Source organism: Triticum aestivum, chromosome 3B (genome assembly GCF_018294505.1).
Source record: "Triticum aestivum cultivar Chinese Spring chromosome 3B, IWGSC CS RefSeq v2.1, whole genome shotgun sequence".
Lineage (NCBI taxonomy): Eukaryota > Viridiplantae > Streptophyta > Magnoliopsida > Poales > Poaceae > Triticum > Triticum aestivum.
In genome coordinates this window covers 223,158,156-223,168,333 of record NC_057801.1, presented here as the reverse complement: position 1 = coordinate 223,168,333, position 10,178 = coordinate 223,158,156, and positions in this window count along the sequence as shown.

Below are 10,178 nucleotides of genomic sequence, written 5' to 3'. Positions count from 1 at the left end.
CTCCCCTCCGCCCTCCTTCCCGCCATCAGCCCCGCCCACTGTCCTAGCACCCACGGCGACGACACGAGGCCTCGCGCCCTCGCGCCCCCGCACCGCCGTGCCATCCATACTCTTCTTATCTTCTTTCCTCGCCTAGCCTCGCATGCTCATGGCAGCGCATGATCCTTCTCTCTCGACTAGATCTGCAGGCCAAAAGTGATACTTCAATTCTGTTTAAAGAGCCTTGCTCATTATGCGCTTTCCTGCAATTGTATGAGGTGGCATTTAATTTGGCCCCTGTAGAGCCTCAGCCTGCCCAGTGCTTTTATGACCAGAGCTGGCAATCTTCCTGTTGTACATGCATGGCCGGACACAGCTACTCACATTCCATGTGCATGTGCTTGTGCTCTACCAATCGTAGCAATGCTGTTTTTTTCTTTTTCTTTTCTTGATCAATTCTTTCTAGAGAAGACGAGCTCACTGGCATTAATAGGAAGCAAGCTAAATCATTTGATTACTATTATTTCTTTCCTTTTAGGGTTTCAACTGCAGTTTAGGCATGGTTTGTCTTATTTCAAATGGGTTGCGGTTGCGCTGCTGCCAGCAAGAGGCATTTTATTCCTTGGTGCCTATAATTGACCACTTATTGCTTGTCTAGTGCACTGCTGGACAACATTGGGCTAAACAGTAGCTGGTTGTTGGATAGGCCGCAAAGACAAAGGTGTCATAATTTGTGTTTCGAGATCCACGTACGTTGCCCGTCTAAGTGTAAGTAGGACGAAGGAGCTATTTTTGGTTGACTTTGTGCTTGTCACTGTTTAAGTTGCATGTCCTTACCTGTAACATACTATGTTGCTATGTAGTGAAGGTAGAAATAAGTAAAATTATAGTTTGATCTGAGTTTCAAAGTAATTATAACAGCGGCAGTAAGTGATTATAACAGCAGCGGTTTGGTCTTCTTAGGTATACCATTGTTGAATAGCAAAGTTGTAGTTTAGTGCAATTGTACATTGTGAGCCCTGCAAGTATTCTGTTTTGTTTGCCAAAAAAATATGTTGCTTCTTTAGTCTGAAGATTTACTGTGGGCTGTGTTGTTGGCCAAAAAGTTTTTAGCATCAGGTCAATCCATTTGGTGGCTCCCCTAGCTAGAGATGATAGTAATTCTTGATAGCATAGCCAAAATATTCTCATGTAGTATAAGTATTGCCTCGTCAGTGTGGTAAGCAGAGATGTTAGTAATTCTTGTCGACGAGGATTTCTAAAGGTCAAACATAGTAATCTTTGACCAAGTTTATAGAGAAAATCATTTATATCTGCATTAAGAAGCATATACAGTATGAAAATATATCTCATGATGTATCTATCGATATACACTTGGTATTCTAAAATTCTAATGAGCCAATCTCAAGGGCCACCACAGTAGAACACAATTTAGTTGGAATATACCTAATGCAGCACCGGTTTTTCCTGTTTCTAACTCTGAATCTGTTATAAACCATACGGTTGGCATAAGTGGTCTTTTGTATATGTGCTGATGCTTTGTTAATATAAAGCTAGAGATGATGTTGTACTTGTGATGATGCTACTTGTGATCTTCTGAAATGACCCATTGGCGACTTCATTACGCGGGGATAATGATATTGCAGGTACCCCGAGAGGCCCTTGAGTTTGCCGGAATGTCGATTAACTTCCGTTCCGGCAAATTCGGGTACTCCATATGTCCTATTTTCAGCAAAGGTAATGCTAAAAATTTCCGTGAATTTTAGCATGACTTTGCAAAAAATAGGACATATGGGGTACTTGCGACTAATGCATGTTATCATGCATGTTTTTTATGATCTGTTGTAAGGTTACTAATTGGTCTCTTCTGCTGCTTATCAGAGATGGCGGGAAGCAGCCACTGCCACTCTGCGACACCGCGGTACGAGTTGGATGCTTCCGAGTTCTTCACTATCATACTTGAGACTTCAGTATCATCCATGATGCAGGTATATAAAACGAGATATCTCCCCTTCACCCATCTCATTATGATATCTGTTGTTTGCTACATCACTCATTGTCCCAAACTACAGAGGCTGCTTGACAGTTTTATGAACATGCTGATGGGTGAAGATCCGCCAAATAATGTGAAGCTGCGACAGGCCGGCAGCGGGTTTCACAGGCAGTGGGATGTTGAGTTGGTGATCAAGGAGGGCCACATGTACTTGTCTCGTGGGTGGGAGAACTTCTACCGTGCCTACGACCTACGGTTGGGGTACTTCCTTCTCTTCAGGTATGACGATGATGCCACCATGCTCATCGTGAAGGTGTTCAACACGACTTTGTGTCGCATGCGCTACACTGACGATGATGATGCCGGCACGTTCTTCCTCTTCTTATTCCTCTACATTTGGCTTTGTCTCACATCGATTGTGAATGGTCATTGTTGCATTTTGGACAGGTAATGGGAGTAGCAACAGCGACACTGGCTACAGCCAAAGCAGCAGTGACTATGGCTGTAGCGAAAGCAGCAGCGATTCTGGCTGTAGCGAAAGCAGCAGCGATTCTGGCAGCAGCATAGACAACAAGAAGGATGATCCGGACTGGAGTGCGGGAGAAGAGGAGCAGAGTGGGGATGAGGAGCTATAGGATGACGATGGGCATCAGGCTGAGGATGACCTAGCGCTGGTGGTGGCTGACCAAGGGCAAGAGATGGTGGTGGCTGACCATGGGAAAGAGATGGAGGTGGCTGAGGATGACCTAGCGATGGTCGTGCCTGAAGGTGGCCTTGCGATGGTGGTGGTGCCTGAAAATGACCACACACCGGTGGTGGCGCCAGCAATCCCACAGCTGGGCGACATGACCATGTCAATTGTGGTAGAAGACTACATACCACTGCCTCCACTGCCTCCGCCGCCTCACCGCTCTTGGCGCATCAGGCTGAGGAAGGAGAAGGAGAAGGAGAAGAACAATGCATGAGAACTGAACTTTGTCAGGTATGTCAGATCTCCTATAGGTTAGTTATCCAAAATGATATATATATATACTTTGTTACCTATGTTATCTCTAATATGCTTAGTTCCTATAGGTTAGCTTCATTTTTACCTAAGTTGGCTCTGATATGCTAACTTAGAGCTTATATGCTTAGTTTCCTATAGGTTAGCTCCAAAATAACTTATGTTATCAGAAAATGATCAAGTTTACATAATAAGCTTATAGTCTTTTTCTTATTCTTCTTCTTTTCCAAAATGACATAGGTTAGCTTCATTTTACCTAAGTTGGCACTAATATACTAACTTAGAGCTTATATGCTTAGTTTCCTATAGGTTAGCTCCAAAATAACTTATGTTAGCACAAAATGATCAAGTTTACATAATTAGCTTATAGTTTTCTTCTTGTTCTTCTTCTTTTCCAAAATTCCTCTTATTCTTCTTCTAGTGTTCTTCTTCTTCTAGTATTCTTCTAGTCTTCTTATTTTTCTTCTTCTAACTTCTTGTTTATCATTTTGCAGATTTGATTTAATTCACGGAAGATTGCATGGATGGAGTGCTTCTTTTCCATTTGTGTTTTTATTTTGTATAAATGTGAAACTTTTGTGAATTGATGGATAACGGTGTTGGATGAACAATGTGAAACTTTTGTAATATATAACGATGGAACTATGTGTTGGCTATGTATGTATATATGATGGAACTTGTGTGTTGGCTATGTATGTATATATGATGGAACTTGTGTGTTGGCTATGTATGTATATATGATGGAACTTGTGTGTTGGCTATGATTGTTATATGGATGCTTGTTGTATATATATATGTGTGTGTTGGATATCTCATAGGTGAAATAGTGACCTGAGATTAAGAAAAAAATTTAAAAAAATTGTTACTAATGGTGCACTACCATGTGGTGCGCCATTAGTATAGAAGACACTAGTGGCGCACTGTGGGCAAAACTAATGGCGCCCTGCTTGGTGCGCCATTAGTATACCAGATACTAATGGCGCACCAGTGGTGCGTTATTAGTAAAAAATACTAGTGGCGTGCTACTAATGGTGCACTGGTAATGCGTCATTAGTAGGCAAAACCAGTGCGCCATTAGTAGGCCTTTTCCTAGTAGTGCAAATGGCTCAATGAGATGATTCCAAATTGGGTGGAGAGATGTTTTCAGGGTATAAGAATGATCTGGTAATTTATCAGGATTTTGAAGCAATAAAAAGTATACTTGCTTCACAACCTGAAAATATTGCCAGAAACAAAGATTTGCTCCTGTGCTCACATAGGTGATTGGATGGGGCTGCAAATGGGTGGAGGGGATTTATATGAGCACATTAAGGAGTGTTCAAAAGTTCAACTCATTTGGGTACTCTTAGCTAGTACTTCCTTCACAAAGCCTTCTGTTTGACAGAAACTTTGAAAATTTACTCAGGAAGATTGGCTAGTCAAATAAATTTGAACTTGTGCATGGGGAAATTACTTGGACATATAAACATGCCCAAAAAGCTTCAATGTCAATAGGAGAAATATAAATGACACTTACTTCACAAAGTGCCATTCAGGGCAGAATAGGAAATGAATTATTGGAGGATTATTTTTGAACATGGCAATGAAACTTTTTGCCATATTTGATCACGATATGACCCAAAAAATTTATTAGAATTATTTGGGAATTTTTGGAGTGATGGAAACATAGGTTGCTTCACAACCTAGGGCAATTTTAGTTATTCCTTTAATAGAAAAGGAATATTCCCAATAAAAGAATATTGAGATTTGGGCTAGGATGGAAATGACAGGGTCTAGGGAAAGATTTGGGAATGACAAGCCACTCTGGAAGCAAAGAAGAGAGCATCTTCTTCAGTTTCCAGACAACAAAGCCACGAAAAAGAAAAACTCAGGCAAGAACCTCGGAAAAACAAAAGAAAAAGAAAGGGCAAAAAATCAGGCTGTCACAACAATGTAGCTCAATATTTTCGTAATTTTCCCAAATTACGATGACAAGTGTAGTGTTCAAAACTGCATCTACGCACTGCACCAAAAGAAATGTTCCTATAGGCTAGTCATAGTGGAAAGTAACTTAGACTACTCCAGTAACTCTATGGTTACCCTAAGAGCAAGTACTACCTCTTTCTTGGTTTACTCTTCCAATTTTATAGTATCAAAATTTGACCATAGATTTAACTGACAAAATGTTGATGAATGTCTCTAAGAACTATATCGTTGGATTCGTATTTGAACATAATTTCAAATGGTGTAATTTTTAGTGACATGCATTGGCATTTTTCTTAGGTAAATCTATGGTCAAATTTTTATACTAAATACGAGGTAGTATTCCCTCCGTCCCAAAATTCTTGTCTTACATTTGTTTAGATACGGATGTATCTAACACTAAAATGTAACTAGATACATCTGTATTTAGACAAATTTAAGACAAGAATTTTGGGACGAAGGGAGTACAAAAGTGGGCTATGTAGGCCAAAACATGTGCCAAATTCACTTGTGATGCATTTGGCATTGATGCCCCTCCATTGCTCTGGTGCCCCAATCTGGATCACCTACTTTGCTCCGGTACCAAATTAATTCACGCAATGAAAAAACACTGCGTGGGAGAGAGAGAGAGGACTGAGGCAATAAAAACACTTGTTTGGGAGAGTGAGAGGCTGGTGTAGTTGGTTTGATTGATTTGTTTATACATGTGGGTCTGTGTGCACAGCGGTACCAACTCTCTCACATCGCGAGAGCGGTGCCAAAATCTTTTGATTTGACATCGATGCGCATTATGTGGCATACTTTGTGAAATATGGCATCGGCCACATAGTGGAAGGCAACAAATTCCCAAGCTCTTCACGTGCTCCTAGTTAAATGAGAGGAAACAGATAGAGAGAGTGAAAAATGTCACTAGCCAGCCAACCCTGTCGTATGAGCGAATGATATTGGTACCTCTTGATGACACGGCAATCTTATACAGCCAACTGCTCTAATATGTTCTCTTCTTTTGCAGATAAAAAAAGACCCGAAAGTGAAAAATGTGCTGCACTATAACAATCTCATCGAATGCCTTGATATCTATCTTACCGAAATTGATTTGCTCGACTACCGAGGCAACACATTTGAGATTAAATTGGCCAGGTTCTTTCTTCTGTAGGCAAGTGTTCTCAAGGTAATGAGGTTTGGCGTTCTCTGGGGCAACCATAAATGGCGTGCTGATCACCGCAAGCGTCTAAGCCTAAAGGACAAAGTCTCCGCAGAAGCAGAATTTGTTTTTGAAACATCAAGTGGCCAGAGGCTCGAAAACTTATTTGCCCATTAGTGACTTGTCAGGGCGGTGGATTTTAGTTTGTATGATAATGCTGCATCCAGCTAAAGTAACTAAAGTTCTTACGTAAAATTCCTAGTAATTCCCTCTTCGTAGGTGCAGCATTACTCCTAACATTTGTAATATTAGTTTGAAACTTGTAATATTGCCGTGTCGTATTCCTGCGTTTTCAAAATCCTGCGAATCAAATAGGTCCTGAGTTGGTGATGATGTTGTGCCTCCCATCTTTCACCAATAGCCGTCGGATCTAGATCTGATGCATACAAACCAAGCTTCTCCATTTTTGCAAAAAGATGCCCGCACTTGTTCCCTACTTACAAACAACTCCTTGTCTCTCACAATCAGCCTTATCTCCTCCCCACCACATCTAGAAGGCCGTGGAAAAATCTGGCGCAATGGCCGCTGCCGCCGCCATCCATCCCCAATCTTGGTGTTCCATGCAATGCACGGGCATCTACGCACGGGAAATTATGTCGAACAGGGCTAGTTGTAAGCAGGCTAGCTGTACAACCATGATGATAGTGACTGTAGACGGTGAGGCTAACTATGGTATGCCGAACATGGCGCCTATACTCAGGTGTCATCTCTGGCGCAGGGTCTTGTCACTTCACTGTGAGGAGCAGCATGTAATAATTTAACCAACAGGTAGTACAGTGCTAGTACTCCTACTACTACATTGGTAGTACTACTACTAGTACTAGTAGCACCACCGTCTGGATTCAGGAGTACTACCACGTCCATCTAGATTTTAGTATCTGACTAGCAATATCTAGTAATGCATGTCACAAAAAATGTACTACTCCCTCTGTAAATAAATACATGGTGTTTTATTCCTATCGGCGAGAGAACTTAATGTCTTTTTGCTAACTAGAGTACTAATAGGATTACATGCAATGAACTAAATACTGCATGTCATGTTTGGTAGTCTCAAGTCATTGAATGCATGCACGACCCACATCTCTCATTGGTTGATATGTCACGAAATAAGAAACAAGGAGGGAGTTAATGCACCGTGCCTAAGTGTTTTGGGATTATTTGGTTTTTGTAAGGTGACTTACACAACAGTTTTGTTTACATGCATTAACATTTTATTAGTTAAATCGAAGGTCAAAACTTGGCACAAACTTCTCTCGTTTGGCCCCAACTAGAGGTCCGGTGAGATGACTATACTGCACCGGCACGGAGGGGGATGCAGCTTCGTTGACTTACGGCAACTGCCTTTGGGTGAATGACACGTGGGCCCAAGGGGTGCCTGGCCCACCTGTCATAAAGCCAAAGGCAGGAGAAGTAGAGGGCCGAGGAGTAGTACGAAATCCTACACACCTATGCATGCTAACCAAGGGAAAGAGTGATCACTCGAATCGCAAGATCAGTTGACTAGAAGCTAAGCTAGACCCATGGAGACGATGAGCGCAAGCATCAGCCGACTGTGCCAGATGGTCCACTACACCGGCCTGCGGCCCGGCACTGAGGAACGTCTCCAGGTAGTATTTCTTGAGGCCGCCAGGGCGAGGGGCCGCTTGGACGACAGCTTCGTCTCCTTATTCGACGAGGTCCTCGTCGGTTTCCTCGACAAGTTCACCGTCGTCAAGAAGCTTGCGGATGACTTTGACGTACGCCTCCAGCCAACGCGCCTAGTGTCAGTGTCAAAATCGGCGGATCTCGGGTAGGGGGTCCCAAACTGTGCGTCTAGGCGGATGGTAACAGGAAACAAGGGACACGATGTTTTTACCCAGGTTCGGCCCCTCTCGATGGAGGTAAAACCCTACTCCTGGTTGATTGATATTGATGATATGGGTAGTACAAGAGTGGATCTACCACGAGATCACGGAGGCTAAACCCTAGAAGCTAGCCTATGGTATGATTGTTGTAATGGTTGTTCGTCCTACGGACCAAAACCCTCCGGTTTATATAGACACCGGAGAGGGCTAGTGAGGGAGTCCTGGACTACGGGGTGTCCGGACAGCCGGACTATCATCATCAGCCGGACTCCAAGACTATGAAGATACAAGATTGAAGACTTCGTCCCGTGTCCGGATGGGACTTTCCTTGGCGTGGAAGGCAAGCATGGCGATACGGATATGTAGATCTCCTACCATTGTAACCGACTCTGTGTAACCCTAGCCCTCTCCGATGTCTATATAAACTGGAGGGTTTTAGTCCGTAGGACACACAACCATTACAACAATCATACCATAGGCTAGCTTCTAGGGTTTAGCCTCCTTGATCTCGTGGTAGATCTACTCTTGTACTACCCATATCATCAATATCAATCAAGCAGGAGTAGGGTTTTACCTACATCGAGAGGGCCCGAACCTGGGTAAAAACATCGTGTCCCTTGTCTCCTGTTACCATCCGCCTAGACGCACAGTTCGGGACCCCCTACCCGAGATCCGCCGGTTTTGACACCGACATTGGTGCTTTCACTGAGAGTTCCTCTGTGTCGTCACCGATAGGCTTGATGGCTTCTTCAATCAACAATAACGCCGTCCAGGGTGAGACTTTCCTCCCCGGACAGATCTTCGTGTTCGGCGGCTTTGCGCTGCGGGCCAATTCACATGGCCATCTGGAGCAGATCGAAAGCTACGCCCCTGGCCATCAGGTTAGGTTTGGAAGCCTAAACTTCACGGCCGACATCCGCGGAGACTTGATCTTCGACGGATTCGAGCCACAGCCGAGCGTTCCGCGCTGTCACGATGGGCATGATTTAGCTCTGCCGCCGGACAGTGCCCTGGAGGCTGCACACGAGTCCGCTCTGACACATAGTTCAGAGCAGACCGCGCAGATCGAGGACAGGTGGCTGGACACCGCTTCGGGAGCCGCAACTTCTACGGCGATGGAGCCGAATACTGAGCTTGTCCATTATAAAGCTCATGACTCCGAGACGGCGGACTCCTTGCCGGACTCCGAACCTCCTGCGCCCCTGCCAATCAAATCCGATTGGGCGCCGATCATGGAGTTCACCGCCGCGGACATCTTTCAGCACTCACCCTTTGGCGACATCCTAAATTCGTTAAAGCATCTCTCATTATCAGGAGAACCCTGGCCGGTCTGCGGTCAGGATGGTTGGGATGTGGACGACGAAGAAATTCAAAGCCCACCCACCACCCACTTTGTAGCCACTGTCGACGATCTAACCGACATGCTAGACTACGACTCCGAAGACATCGACGGTATGGACGACGACGCCGGAGACGATCAAGAACCAGCGCCTACAGGGCACTAGAAGACCACCTCGTCATACGACATATACATGGTGGACACCCCAAAGGATGGGGACGGCGAAGAACCAGCGGAGGCAGATTCTGCTAAGAAACAGCCCAAGCGCCGACGCCAGCGGCGCCGCTCTAAATCCCGCCACAGTAAGAATGGAGATTCCGGCACCGGAGATAATAACACCCCAGAGAGTGCCGAAGACAACCCCCTCCAGCAAGATTCAGCACAGGAGGACGGGGAAGCCAGCCCTCAAGAGAGAGCGGCAGACGAGGAGGATGAAGACTACATGCCTCCCTCCGGAGCCGTGGCAAGCCTCAACGACGACGAATTCGTCGTGCCAGAGGATCCCGTTGAACAAGAGCGTTTTAAACGCAGGCTTATCGCCACGACAAATAGCCTAAAGAAAAAGCAGCAACAGCTTCAAGCTGATCAAGACCTGCTGGCCGACAGATGGACCGAGGTCCTCGCGGCCGAAGAGTATGAACTTGAACGCCCCTCCAAGAGCTAGCCAAAATGCAAGTTGCTCCCCCTACTAGAGGAGGTCGCATATAAACCTTCATCACCAGCGCACAATACGGTAGACCGACCACCCCGTGGTCACGACAGAGAGGCATCTAGGCCCTCCATCAAGACCGTACCCCGGCACCGCTCAAAAAGTACGAAGCCACGAGGGAATGCGCCGGACTTGCGAGATATAT